Consider the following 10,450-nt stretch of genomic DNA (forward strand, 5'->3'; position numbering starts at 1 on the left):
TTTGTAGCACAGATTGTTGGATGAAATACAAACTAACCTTGCTTACTTATTTCAAAGCGAGGGCACATATTTCAGCCTTGTGGGAAAAAACGGACAAAGAGTTGAAATTCCACAAGGCAGTGACAAAAAGCTTACAGCACCTGGTATTCCCAGGCGGTCTCCCATCCAAGTACTAACCAGGCCCGACCCTGCTTAGCTTCCGAGATCGGACGAGATCAGGCGTACTCAGGCCGGTGTGGCCGTAAGCGAAAGCCAATCTCAAAAAGTGGATGAAATTGCATATACTGTAGCCATAATTTGTAGCACAGATTGTTGGATGAAATACAAACTAACCTTGCTTACTTATTTCAAAGCGAGGGCACATATTTCAGCCTTGTGGGAAAAAACGGACAAAGAGTTGAAATTCCACAAGGCAGTGACAAAAAGCTTACAGCACCTGGTATTCCCAGGCGGTCTCCCATCCAAGTACTAACCAGGCCCGACCCTGCTTAGCTTCCGAGATCGGACGAGATCAGGCGTACTCAGGCCGGTGTGGCCGTAAGCGAAAGCCAATCTCAAAAAGTGGATGAAATTGCATATACTGTAGCCATAATTTGTAGCACAGATTGTTGGATGAAATACAAACTAACCTTGCTTACTTATTTCAAAGCGAGGGCACATATTTCAGCCTTGTGGGAAAAAACGGACAAAGAGTTGAAATTCCACAAGGCAGTGACAAAAAGCTTACAGCACCTGGTATTCCCAGGCGGTCTCCCATCCAAGTACTAACCAGGCCCGACCCTGCTTAGCTTCCGAGATCGGACGAGATCAGGCGTACTCAGGCCGGTGTGGCCGTAAGCGAAAGCCAATCTCAAAAAGTGGATGAAATTGCATATACTGTAGCCATAATTTGTAGCACAGATTGTTGGATGAAATACAAACTAACCTTGCTTACTTATTTCAAAGCGAGGGCACATATTTCAGCCTTGTGGGAAAAAACGGACAAAGAGTTGAAATTCCACAAGGCAGTGACAAAAAGCTTACAGCACCTGGTATTCCCAGGCGGTCTCCCATCCAAGTACTAACCAGGCCCGACCCTGCTTAGCTTCCGAGATCGGACGAGATCAGGCGTACTCAGGCCGGTGTGGCCGTAAGCGAAAGCCAATCTCAAAAAGTGGATGAAATTGCATATACTGTAGCCATAATTTGTAGCACAGATTGTTGGATGAAATACAAACTAACCTTGCTTACTTATTTCAAAGCGAGGGCACATATTTCAGCCTTGTGGGAAAAAACGGACAAAGAGTTGAAATTCCACAAGGCAGTGACAAAAAGCTTACAGCACCTGGTATTCCCAGGCGGTCTCCCATCCAAGTACTAACCAGGCCCGACCCTGCTTAGCTTCCGAGATCGGACGAGATCAGGCGTACTCAGGCCGGTGTGGCCGTAAGCGAGAAACTATCTCTTGGTGCACTATGTAAAGTCAAAGTGAGCCTGATTAACAGCTGTTGCATTTTCACCATTTAGATAAGCATCTTTGTGTCACTCAAAAAGTGGAAGAAATTGCATATACTGTAGCCATAATTTGTAGCACAGATTGTTGGATGAAATACAAACTAACCTTGCTTACTTATTTCAAAGCGAGGGCACATATTTCAGCCTTGTGGGAAAAAACGGACAAAGAGTTGAAATTCCACAAGGCAGTGACAAAAAGCTTACAGCACCTGGTATTCCCAGGCGGTCTCCCATCCAAGTACTAACCAGGCCCGACCCTGCTTAGCTTCCGAGATCGGACGAGATCAGGCGTACTCAGGCCGGTGTGGCCGTAAGCGAAAGCCAATCTCAAAAAGTGGATGAAATTGCATATACTGTAGCCATAATTTGTAGCACAGATTGTTGGATGAAATACAAACTAACCTTGCTTACTTATTTCAAAGCGAGGGCACATATTTCAGCCTTGTGGGAAAAAACGGACAAAGAGTTGAAATTCCACAAGGCAGTGACAAAAAGCTTACAGCACCTGGTATTCCCAGGCGGTCTCCCATCCAAGTACTAACCAGGCCCGACCCTGCTTAGCTTCCGAGATCGGACGAGATCAGGCGTACTCAGGCCGGTGTGGCCGTAAGCGAAAGCCAATCTCAAAAAGTGGATGAAATTGCATATACTGTAGCCATAATTTGTAGCACAGATTGTTGGATGAAATACAAACTAACCTTGCTTACTTATTTCAAAGCGAGGGCACATATTTCAGCCTTGTGGGAAAAAACGGACAAAGAGTTGAAATTCCACAAGGCAGTGACAAAAAGCTTACAGCACCTGGTATTCCCAGGCGGTCTCCCATCCAAGTACTAACCAGGCCCGACCCTGCTTAGCTTCCGAGATCGGACGAGATCAGGCGTACTCAGGCCGGTGTGGCCGTAAGCAAGAAACTATCTCTTGGTGCACTATGTAAAGTCAAAGTGAGCCTGATTAACAGCTGTTGCATTTTCACCATTTAGATAAGCATCTTTGTGTCACTCAAAAAGTGGAAGAAATTGCATATACTGTAGCCATAATTTGTAGCACAGATTGTTGGATGAAATACAAACTAACCTTGCTTACTTATTTCAAAGCGAGGGCACATATTTCAGCCTTGTGGGAAAAAACGGACAAAGAGTTGAAATTCCACAAGGCAGTGACAAAAAGCTTACAGCACCTGGTATTCCCAGGCAGTCTCCCATCTAAGTACTAACCAGGCCCGACCCTGCTTAGCTTCCGAGATCGGACGAGATCAGGCGTACTCAGGCCGGTGTGGCCGTAAGCGAAAGGCAATCTCAAAAGCCAATCTCAAAAAGTGGATGAAATTGCATATACTGTAGCCATAATTTGTAGCACAGATTGTTGGATGAAATACAAACTAACCTTGCTTACTTATTTCAAAGCGAGGGCACATATTTCAGCCTTGTGGGAAAAAACGGACAAAGAGTTGAAATTCCACAAGGCAGTGACAAAAAGCTTACAGCACCTGGTATTCCCAGGCGGTCTCCCATCCAAGTACTAACCAGGCCCGACCCTGCTTAGCTTCCGAGATCGGACGAGATCAGGCGTACTCAGGCCGGTGTGGCCGTAAGCGAAAGCCAATCTCAAAAAGTGGATGAAATTGCATATACTGTAGCCATAATTTGTAGCACAGATTGTTGGATGAAATACAAACTAACCTTGCTTACTTATTTCAAAGCGAGGGCACATATTTCAGCCTTGTGGGAAAAAACGGACAAAGAGTTGAAATTCCACAAGGCAGTGACAAAAAGCTTACAGCACCTGGTATTCCCAGGCGGTCTCCCATCCAAGTACTAACCAGGCCCGACCCTGCTTAGCTTCCGAGATCGGACGAGATCAGGCGTACTCAGGCCGGTGTGGCCGTAAGCGAAAGCCAATCTCAAAAAGTGGATGAAATTGCATATACTGTAGCCATAATTTGTAGCACAGATTGTTGGATGAAATACAAACTAACCTTGCTTACTTATTTCAAAGCGAGGGCACATATTTCAGCCTTGTGGGAAAAAACGGACAAAGAGTTGAAATTCCACAAGGCAGTGACAAAAAGCTTACAGCACCTGGTATTCCCAGGCGGTCTCCCATCCAAGTACTAACCAGGCCCGACCCTGCTTAGCTTCCGAGATCGGACGAGATCAGGCGTACTCAGGCCGGTGTGGCCGTAAGCGAAAGCCAATCTCAAAAAGTGGATGAAATTGCATATACTGTAGCCATAATTTGTAGCACAGATTGTTGGATGAAATACAAACTAACCTTGCTTACTTATTTCAAAGCGAGGGCACATATTTCAGCCTTGTGGGAAAAAACGGACAAAGAGTTGAAATTCCACAAGGCAGTGACAAAAAGCTTACAGCACCTGGTATTCCCAGGCGGTCTCCCATCCAAGTACTAACCAGGCCCGACCCTGCTTAGCTTCCGAGATCGGACGAGATCAGGCGTACTCAGGCCGGTGTGGCCGTAAGCGAGAAACTATCTCTTGGTGCACTATGTAAAGTCAAAGTGAGCCTGATTAACAGCTGTTGCATTTTCACCATTTAGATAAGCATCTTTGTGTCACTCAAAAAGTGGAAGAAATTGCATATACTGTAGCCATAATTTGTAGCACAGATTGTTGGATGAAATACAAACTAACCTTGCTTACTTATTTCAAAGCGAGGGCACATATTTCAGCCTTGTGGGAAAAAACGGACAAAGAGTTGAAATTCCACAAGGCAGTGACAAAAAGCTTACAGCACCTGGTATTCCCAGGCGGTCTCCCATCCAAGTACTAACCAGGCCCGACCCTGCTTAGCTTCCGAGATCGGACGAGATCAGGCGTACTCAGGCCGGTGTGGCCGTAAGCGAAAAGCCAATCTCAAAAAGTGGATGAAATTGCATATACTGTAGCCATAATTTGTAGCACAGATTGTTGGATGAAATACAAACTAACCTTGCTTACTTATTTCAAAGCGAGGGCACATATTTCAGCCTTGTGGGAAAAAACGGACAAAGAGTTGAAATTCCACAAGGCAGTGACAAAAAGCTTACAGCACCTGGTATTCCCAGGCGGTCTCCCATCCAAGTACTAACCAGGCCCGACCCTGCTTAGCTTCCGAGATCGGACGAGATCAGGCGTACTCAGGCCGGTGTGGCCGTAAGCGAAAGCCAATCTCAAAAAGTGGATGAAATTGCATATACTGTAGCCATAATTTGTAGCACAGATTGTTGGATGAAATACAAACTAACCTTGCTTACTTATTTCAAAGCGAGGGCACATATTTCAGCCTTGTGGGAAAAAACGGACAAAGAGTTGAAATTCCACAAGGCAGTGACAAAAAGCTTACAGCACCTGGTATTCCCAGGCGGTCTCCCATCCAAGTACTAACCAGGCCCGACCCTGCTTAGCTTCCGAGATCGGACGAGATCAGGCGTACTCAGGCCGGTGTGGCCGTAAGCGAAAGCCAATCTCAAAAAGTGGATGAAATTGCATATACTGTAGCCATAATTTGTAGCACAGATTGTTGGATGAAATACAAACTAACCTTGCTTACTTATTTCAAAGCGAGGGCACATATTTCAGCCTTGTGGGAAAAAACGGACAAAGAGTTGAAATTCCACAAGGCAGTGACAAAAAGCTTACAGCACCTGGTATTCCCAGGCGGTCTCCCATCCAAGTACTAACCAGGCCCGACCCTGCTTAGCTTCCGAGATCGGACGAGATCAGGCGTACTCAGGCCGGTGTGGCCGTAAGCGAAAGCCAATCTCAAAAAGTGGATGAAATTGCATATACTGTAGCCATAATTTGTAGCACAGATTGTTGGATGAAATACAAACTAACCTTGCTTACTTATTTCAAAGCGAGGGCACATATTTCAGCCTTGTGGGAAAAAACGGACAAAGAGTTGAAATTCCACAAGGCAGTGACAAAAAGCTTACAGCACCTGGTATTCCCAGGCGGTCTCCCATCCAAGTACTAACCAGGCCCGACCCTGCTTAGCTTCCGAGATCGGACGAGATCAGGCGTACTCAGGCCGGTGTGGCCGTAAGCAAGAAACTATCTCTTGGTGCACTATGTAAAGTCAAAGTGAGCCTGATTAACAGCTGTTGCATTTTCACCATTTAGATAAGCATCTTTGTGTCACTCAAAAAGTGGAAGAAATTGCATATACTGTAGCCATAATTTGTAGCACAGATTGTTGGATGAAATACAAACTAACCTTGCTTACTTATTTCAAAGCGAGGGCACATATTTCAGCCTTGTGGGAAAAAACGGACAAAGAGTTGAAATTCCACAAGGCAGTGACAAAAAGCTTACAGCACCTGGTATTCCCAGGCGGTCTCCCATCCAAGTACTAACCAGGCCCGACCCTGCTTAGCTTCCGAGATCGGACGAGATCAGGCGTACTCAGGCCGGTGTGGCCGTAAGCGAAAGGCAATCTCAAAAAGTGGATGAAATTGCATATACTGTAGCCATAATTTGTAGCACAGATTGTTGGATGAAATACAAACTAACCTTGCTTACTTATTTCAAAGCGAGGGCACATATTTCAGCCTTGTGGGAAAAAACGGACAAAGAGTTGAAATTCCACAAGGCAGTGACAAAAAGCTTACAGCACCTGGTATTCCCAGGCGGTCTCCCATCCAAGTACTAACCAGGCCCGACCCTGCTTAGCTTCCGAGATCGGACGAGATCAGGCGTACTCAGGCCGGTGTGGCCGTAAGCGAAAGCCAATCTCAAAAAGTGGATGAAATTGCATATACTGTAGCCATAATTTGTAGCACAGATTGTTGGATGAAATACAAACTAACCTTGCTTACTTATTTCAAAGCGAGGGCACATATTTCAGCCTTGTGGGAAAAAACGGACAAAGAGTTGAAATTCCACAAGGCAGTGACAAAAAGCTTACAGCACCTGGTATTCCCAGGCGGTCTCCCATCCAAGTACTAACCAGGCCCGACCCTGCTTAGCTTCCGAGATCGGACGAGATCAGGCGTACTCAGGCCGGTGTGGCCGTAAGCGAAAGCCAATCTCAAAAAGTGGATGAAATTGCATATACTGTAGCCATAATTTGTAGCACAGATTGTTGGATGAAATACAAACTAACCTTGCTTACTTATTTCAAAGCGAGGGCACATATTTCAGCCTTGTGGGAAAAAACGGACAAAGAGTTGAAATTCCACAAGGCAGTGACAAAAAGCTTACAGCACCTGGTATTCCCAGGCGGTCTCCCATCCAAGTACTAACCAGGCCCGACCCTGCTTAGCTTCCGAGATCGGACGAGATCAGGCGTACTCAGGCCGGTGTGGCCGTAAGCGAAAGCCAATCTCAAAAAGTGGATGAAATTGCATATACTGTAGCCATAATTTGTAGCACAGATTGTTGGATGAAATACAAACTAACCTTGCTTACTTATTTCAAAGCGAGGGCACATATTTCAGCCTTGTGGGAAAAAACGGACAAAGAGTTGAAATTCCACAAGGCAGTGACAAAAAGCTTACAGCACCTGGTATTCCCAGGCGGTCTCCCATCCAAGTACTAACCAGGCCCGACCCTGCTTAGCTTCCGAGATCGGACGAGATCAGGCGTACTCAGGCCGGTGTGGCCGTAAGCGTCAAAAGCCAATCTCAAAAAGTGGATGAAATTGCATATACTGTAGCCATAATTTGTAGCACAGATTGTTGGATGAAATACAAACTAACCTTGCTTACTTATTTCAAAGCGAGGGCACATATTTCAGCCTTGTGGGAAAAAACGGACAAAGAGTTGAAATTCCACAAGGCAGTGACAAAAAGCTTACAGCACCTGGTATTCCCAGGCAAGTCTCCCATCTTAAGTACTAACCAGGCCCGACCCTGCTTAGCTTCCGAGATCGGGCGTACTCAGGCCGGTGTGGCCGTAAGCGAAAGCCAATCTCAAAAAGTGGATGAAATTGCATATACTGTAGCCATAATTTGTAGCACAGATTGTTGGATGAAATACAAACTAACCTTGCTTACTTATTTCAAAGCGAGGGCACATATTTCAGCCTTGTGGGAAAAAACGGACAAAGAGTTGAAATTCCACAAGGCAGTGACAAAAAGCTTACAGCACCTGGTATTCCCAGGCGGTCTCCCATCCAAGTACTAACCAGGCCCGACCCTGCTTAGCTTCCGAGATCGGACGAGATCAGGCGTACTCAGGCCGGTGTGGCCGTAAGCGAAAGCCAATCTCAAAAAGTGGATGAAATTGCATATACTGTAGCCATAATTTGTAGCACAGATTGTTGGATGAAATACAAACTAACCTTGCTTACTTATTTCAAAGCGAGGGCACATATTTCAGCCTTGTGGGAAAAAACGGACAAAGAGTTGAAATTCCACAAGGCAGTGACAAAAAGCTTACAGCACCTGGTATTCCCAGGCGGTCTCCCATCCAAGTACTAACCAGGCCCGACCCTGCTTAGCTTCCGAGATCGGACGAGATCAGGCGTACTCAGGCCGGTGTGGCCGTAAGCGAGAAACTATCTCTTGGTGCACTATGTAAAGTCAAAGTGAGCCTGATTAACAGCTGTTGCATTTTCACCATTTAGATAAGCATCTTTGTGTCACTCAAAAAGTGGAAGAAATTGCATATACTGTAGCCATAATTTGTAGCACAGATTGTTGGATGAAATACAAACTAACCTTGCTTACTTATTTCAAAGCGAGGGCACATATTTCAGCCTTGTGGGAAAAAACGGACAAAGAGTTGAAATTCCACAAGGCAGTGACAAAAAGCTTACAGCACCTGGTATTCCCAGGCGGTCTCCCATCCAAGTACTAACCAGGCCCGACCCTGCTTAGCTTCCGAGATCGGACGAGATCAGGCGTACTCAGGCCGGTGTGGCCGTAAGCGAAAGCCAATCTCAAAAAGTGGATGAAATTGCATATACTGTAGCCATAATTTGTAGCACAGATTGTTGGATGAAATACAAACTAACCTTGCTTACTTATTTCAAAGCGAGGGCACATATTTCAGCCTTGTGGGAAAAAACGGACAAAGAGTTGAAATTCCACAAGGCAGTGACAAAAAGCTTACAGCACCTGGTATTCCCAGGCGGTCTCCCATCCAAGTACTAACCAGGCCCGACCCTGCTTAGCTTCCGAGATCGGACGAGATCAGGCGTACTCAGGCCGGTGTGGCCGTAAGCGAAAGCCAATCTCAAAAAGTGGATGAAATTGCATATACTGTAGCCATAATTTGTAGCACAGATTGTTGGATGAAATACAAACTAACCTTGCTTACTTATTTCAAAGCGAGGGCACATATTTCAGCCTTGTGGGAAAAAACGGACAAAGAGTTGAAATTCCACAAGGCAGTGACAAAAAGCTTACAGCACCTGGTATTCCCAGGCGGTCTCCCATCCAAGTACTAACCAGGCCCGACCCTGCTTAGCTTCCGAGATCGGACGAGATCAGGCGTACTCAGGCCGGTGTGGCCGTAAGCGAAAGCCAATCTCAAAAAGTGGATGAAATTGCATATACTGTAGCCATAATTTGTAGCACAGATTGTTGGATGAAATACAAACTAACCTTGCTTACTTATTTCAAAGCGAGGGCACATATTTCAGCCTTGTGGGAAAAAACGGACAAAGAGTTGAAATTCCACAAGGCAGTGACAAAAAGCTTACAGCACCTGGTATTCCCAGGCGGTCTCCCATCCAAGTACTAACCAGGCCCGACCCTGCTTAGCTTCCGAGATCGGACGAGATCAGGCGTACTCAGGCCGGTGTGGCCGTAAGCGAAAGCCAATCTCAAAAAGTGGATGAAATTGCATATACTGTAGCCATAATTTGTAGCACAGATTGTTGGATGAAATACAAACTAACCTTGCTTACTTATTTCAAAGCGAGGGCACATATTTCAGCCTTGTGGGAAAAAACGGACAAAGAGTTGAAATTCCACAAGGCAGTGACAAAAAGCTTACAGCACCTGGTATTCCCAGGCGGTCTCCCATCCAAGTACTAACCAGGCCCGACCCTGCTTAGCTTCCGAGATCGGACGAGATCAGGCGTACTCAGGCCGGTGTGGCCGTAAGCGAAAGCCAATCTCAAAAAGTGGATGAAATTGCATATACTGTAGCCATAATTTGTAGCACAGATTGTTGGATGAAATACAAACTAACCTTGCTTACTTATTTCAAAGCGAGGGCACATATTTCAGCCTTGTGGGAAAAAACGGACAAAGAGTTGAAATTCCACAAGGCAGTGACAAAAAGCTTACAGCACCTGGTATTCCCAGGCGGTCTCCCATCCAAGTACTAACCAGGCCCGACCCTGCTTAGCTTCCGAGATCGGACGAGATCAGGCGTACTCAGGCCGGTGTGGCCGTAAGCGAAAGCCAATCTCAAAAAGTGGATGAAATTGCATATACTGTAGCCATAATTTGTAGCACAGATTGTTGGATGAAATACAAACTAACCTTGCTTACTTATTTCAAAGCGAGGGCACATATTTCAGCCTTGTGGGAAAAAACGGACAAAGAGTTGAAATTCCACAAGGCAGTGACAAAAAGCTTACAGCACCTGGTATTCCCAGGCGGTCTCCCATCCAAGTACTAACCAGGCCCGACCCTGCTTAGCTTCCGAGATCGGACGAGATCAGGCGTACTCAGGCCGGTGTGGCCGTAAGCGAAAGCCAATCTCAAAAAGTGGATGAAATTGCATATACTGTAGCCATAATTTGTAGCACAGATTGTTGGATGAAATACAAACTAACCTTGCTTACTTATTTCAAAGCGAGGGCACATATTTCAGCCTTGTGGGAAAAAACGGACAAAGAGTTGAAATTCCACAAGGCAGTGACAAAAAGCTTACAGCACCTGGTATTCCCAGGCGGTCTCCCATCCAAGTACTAACCAGGCCCGACCCTGCTTAGCTTCCGAGATCGGACGAGATCAGGCGTACTCAGGCCGGTGTGGCCGTAAGCGAAAGCCAATC

At 45.9% G+C, this 10,450-nt stretch overlaps 33 non-coding genes and 1 pseudogene across 33 annotated transcripts; all 34 read right to left on the reverse strand.

Moving 5' to 3' along the window:
• Positions 1-128: 128 nt before the first annotated feature.
• Positions 129-247, reverse strand: LOC139398900 (5S ribosomal RNA). The gene has a single exon (XR_011631727.1). It is a non-coding gene; the product is annotated as a 5S ribosomal RNA (ribosomal RNA).
• A 177-nt stretch (positions 248-424) lies between these two features.
• LOC139398901 (5S ribosomal RNA) lies at positions 425-543 on the reverse strand. The gene has a single exon (XR_011631728.1). It is a non-coding gene; the product is annotated as a 5S ribosomal RNA (ribosomal RNA).
• A 177-nt stretch (positions 544-720) lies between these two features.
• On the reverse strand, positions 721-839 carry LOC139398902 (5S ribosomal RNA). The gene has a single exon (XR_011631729.1). It is a non-coding gene; the product is annotated as a 5S ribosomal RNA (ribosomal RNA).
• A 177-nt stretch (positions 840-1,016) lies between these two features.
• Positions 1,017-1,135, reverse strand: LOC139398903 (5S ribosomal RNA). Its single transcript, XR_011631730.1, has one exon. It is a non-coding gene; the product is annotated as a 5S ribosomal RNA (ribosomal RNA).
• Positions 1,136-1,312: 177 nt separating this feature from the next.
• On the reverse strand, positions 1,313-1,431 carry LOC139398904 (5S ribosomal RNA). The gene has a single exon (XR_011631731.1). It is a non-coding gene; the product is annotated as a 5S ribosomal RNA (ribosomal RNA).
• A 260-nt stretch (positions 1,432-1,691) lies between these two features.
• LOC139398905 (5S ribosomal RNA) lies at positions 1,692-1,810 on the reverse strand. The gene has a single exon (XR_011631732.1). It is a non-coding gene; the product is annotated as a 5S ribosomal RNA (ribosomal RNA).
• A 177-nt stretch (positions 1,811-1,987) lies between these two features.
• On the reverse strand, positions 1,988-2,106 carry LOC139398906 (5S ribosomal RNA). Its single transcript, XR_011631733.1, has one exon. It is a non-coding gene; the product is annotated as a 5S ribosomal RNA (ribosomal RNA).
• Positions 2,107-2,283: 177 nt separating this feature from the next.
• LOC139398908 (5S ribosomal RNA) lies at positions 2,284-2,402 on the reverse strand. Its single transcript, XR_011631735.1, has one exon. It is a non-coding gene; the product is annotated as a 5S ribosomal RNA (ribosomal RNA).
• Positions 2,403-2,662: 260 nt separating this feature from the next.
• On the reverse strand, positions 2,663-2,781 carry LOC139398946 (5S ribosomal RNA). The gene has a single exon (XR_011631771.1). It is a non-coding gene; the product is annotated as a 5S ribosomal RNA (ribosomal RNA).
• Positions 2,782-2,971: 190 nt separating this feature from the next.
• Positions 2,972-3,090, reverse strand: LOC139398909 (5S ribosomal RNA). The gene has a single exon (XR_011631736.1). It is a non-coding gene; the product is annotated as a 5S ribosomal RNA (ribosomal RNA).
• A 177-nt stretch (positions 3,091-3,267) lies between these two features.
• LOC139398910 (5S ribosomal RNA) lies at positions 3,268-3,386 on the reverse strand. Its single transcript, XR_011631737.1, has one exon. It is a non-coding gene; the product is annotated as a 5S ribosomal RNA (ribosomal RNA).
• A 177-nt stretch (positions 3,387-3,563) lies between these two features.
• On the reverse strand, positions 3,564-3,682 carry LOC139398911 (5S ribosomal RNA). Its single transcript, XR_011631738.1, has one exon. It is a non-coding gene; the product is annotated as a 5S ribosomal RNA (ribosomal RNA).
• A 177-nt stretch (positions 3,683-3,859) lies between these two features.
• Positions 3,860-3,978, reverse strand: LOC139398912 (5S ribosomal RNA). The gene has a single exon (XR_011631739.1). It is a non-coding gene; the product is annotated as a 5S ribosomal RNA (ribosomal RNA).
• Positions 3,979-4,238: 260 nt separating this feature from the next.
• LOC139398913 (5S ribosomal RNA) lies at positions 4,239-4,357 on the reverse strand. Its single transcript, XR_011631740.1, has one exon. It is a non-coding gene; the product is annotated as a 5S ribosomal RNA (ribosomal RNA).
• Positions 4,358-4,535: 178 nt separating this feature from the next.
• On the reverse strand, positions 4,536-4,654 carry LOC139398915 (5S ribosomal RNA). Its single transcript, XR_011631741.1, has one exon. It is a non-coding gene; the product is annotated as a 5S ribosomal RNA (ribosomal RNA).
• Positions 4,655-4,831: 177 nt separating this feature from the next.
• Positions 4,832-4,950, reverse strand: LOC139398916 (5S ribosomal RNA). Its single transcript, XR_011631742.1, has one exon. It is a non-coding gene; the product is annotated as a 5S ribosomal RNA (ribosomal RNA).
• Positions 4,951-5,127: 177 nt separating this feature from the next.
• Positions 5,128-5,246, reverse strand: LOC139398917 (5S ribosomal RNA). The gene has a single exon (XR_011631743.1). It is a non-coding gene; the product is annotated as a 5S ribosomal RNA (ribosomal RNA).
• Positions 5,247-5,423: 177 nt separating this feature from the next.
• Positions 5,424-5,542, reverse strand: LOC139398918 (5S ribosomal RNA). Its single transcript, XR_011631744.1, has one exon. It is a non-coding gene; the product is annotated as a 5S ribosomal RNA (ribosomal RNA).
• Positions 5,543-5,802: 260 nt separating this feature from the next.
• LOC139398920 (5S ribosomal RNA) lies at positions 5,803-5,921 on the reverse strand. The gene has a single exon (XR_011631746.1). It is a non-coding gene; the product is annotated as a 5S ribosomal RNA (ribosomal RNA).
• A 177-nt stretch (positions 5,922-6,098) lies between these two features.
• LOC139398921 (5S ribosomal RNA) lies at positions 6,099-6,217 on the reverse strand. The gene has a single exon (XR_011631747.1). It is a non-coding gene; the product is annotated as a 5S ribosomal RNA (ribosomal RNA).
• A 177-nt stretch (positions 6,218-6,394) lies between these two features.
• Positions 6,395-6,513, reverse strand: LOC139398922 (5S ribosomal RNA). Its single transcript, XR_011631748.1, has one exon. It is a non-coding gene; the product is annotated as a 5S ribosomal RNA (ribosomal RNA).
• Positions 6,514-6,690: 177 nt separating this feature from the next.
• Positions 6,691-6,809, reverse strand: LOC139398923 (5S ribosomal RNA). Its single transcript, XR_011631749.1, has one exon. It is a non-coding gene; the product is annotated as a 5S ribosomal RNA (ribosomal RNA).
• A 177-nt stretch (positions 6,810-6,986) lies between these two features.
• LOC139398924 (5S ribosomal RNA) lies at positions 6,987-7,105 on the reverse strand. Its single transcript, XR_011631750.1, has one exon. It is a non-coding gene; the product is annotated as a 5S ribosomal RNA (ribosomal RNA).
• Positions 7,106-7,285: 180 nt separating this feature from the next.
• On the reverse strand, positions 7,286-7,396 carry LOC139398953 (5S ribosomal RNA; annotated as a pseudogene).
• A 177-nt stretch (positions 7,397-7,573) lies between these two features.
• Positions 7,574-7,692, reverse strand: LOC139398925 (5S ribosomal RNA). The gene has a single exon (XR_011631751.1). It is a non-coding gene; the product is annotated as a 5S ribosomal RNA (ribosomal RNA).
• A 177-nt stretch (positions 7,693-7,869) lies between these two features.
• On the reverse strand, positions 7,870-7,988 carry LOC139398926 (5S ribosomal RNA). Its single transcript, XR_011631752.1, has one exon. It is a non-coding gene; the product is annotated as a 5S ribosomal RNA (ribosomal RNA).
• A 260-nt stretch (positions 7,989-8,248) lies between these two features.
• LOC139398927 (5S ribosomal RNA) lies at positions 8,249-8,367 on the reverse strand. The gene has a single exon (XR_011631753.1). It is a non-coding gene; the product is annotated as a 5S ribosomal RNA (ribosomal RNA).
• Positions 8,368-8,544: 177 nt separating this feature from the next.
• Positions 8,545-8,663, reverse strand: LOC139398928 (5S ribosomal RNA). The gene has a single exon (XR_011631754.1). It is a non-coding gene; the product is annotated as a 5S ribosomal RNA (ribosomal RNA).
• A 177-nt stretch (positions 8,664-8,840) lies between these two features.
• Positions 8,841-8,959, reverse strand: LOC139398929 (5S ribosomal RNA). The gene has a single exon (XR_011631755.1). It is a non-coding gene; the product is annotated as a 5S ribosomal RNA (ribosomal RNA).
• Positions 8,960-9,136: 177 nt separating this feature from the next.
• On the reverse strand, positions 9,137-9,255 carry LOC139398932 (5S ribosomal RNA). Its single transcript, XR_011631757.1, has one exon. It is a non-coding gene; the product is annotated as a 5S ribosomal RNA (ribosomal RNA).
• Positions 9,256-9,432: 177 nt separating this feature from the next.
• LOC139398933 (5S ribosomal RNA) lies at positions 9,433-9,551 on the reverse strand. Its single transcript, XR_011631758.1, has one exon. It is a non-coding gene; the product is annotated as a 5S ribosomal RNA (ribosomal RNA).
• A 177-nt stretch (positions 9,552-9,728) lies between these two features.
• On the reverse strand, positions 9,729-9,847 carry LOC139398934 (5S ribosomal RNA). The gene has a single exon (XR_011631759.1). It is a non-coding gene; the product is annotated as a 5S ribosomal RNA (ribosomal RNA).
• Positions 9,848-10,024: 177 nt separating this feature from the next.
• On the reverse strand, positions 10,025-10,143 carry LOC139398935 (5S ribosomal RNA). Its single transcript, XR_011631760.1, has one exon. It is a non-coding gene; the product is annotated as a 5S ribosomal RNA (ribosomal RNA).
• Positions 10,144-10,320: 177 nt separating this feature from the next.
• On the reverse strand, positions 10,321-10,439 carry LOC139398936 (5S ribosomal RNA). Its single transcript, XR_011631761.1, has one exon. It is a non-coding gene; the product is annotated as a 5S ribosomal RNA (ribosomal RNA).
• Between the last annotated feature and the right edge of the window lie 11 nt (positions 10,440-10,450).

Source organism: Oncorhynchus clarkii, unplaced genomic scaffold, assembly GCF_045791955.1.
Source record: "Oncorhynchus clarkii lewisi isolate Uvic-CL-2024 unplaced genomic scaffold, UVic_Ocla_1.0 unplaced_contig_1104_pilon_pilon, whole genome shotgun sequence".
NCBI lineage: Eukaryota > Metazoa > Chordata > Actinopteri > Salmoniformes > Salmonidae > Oncorhynchus > Oncorhynchus clarkii.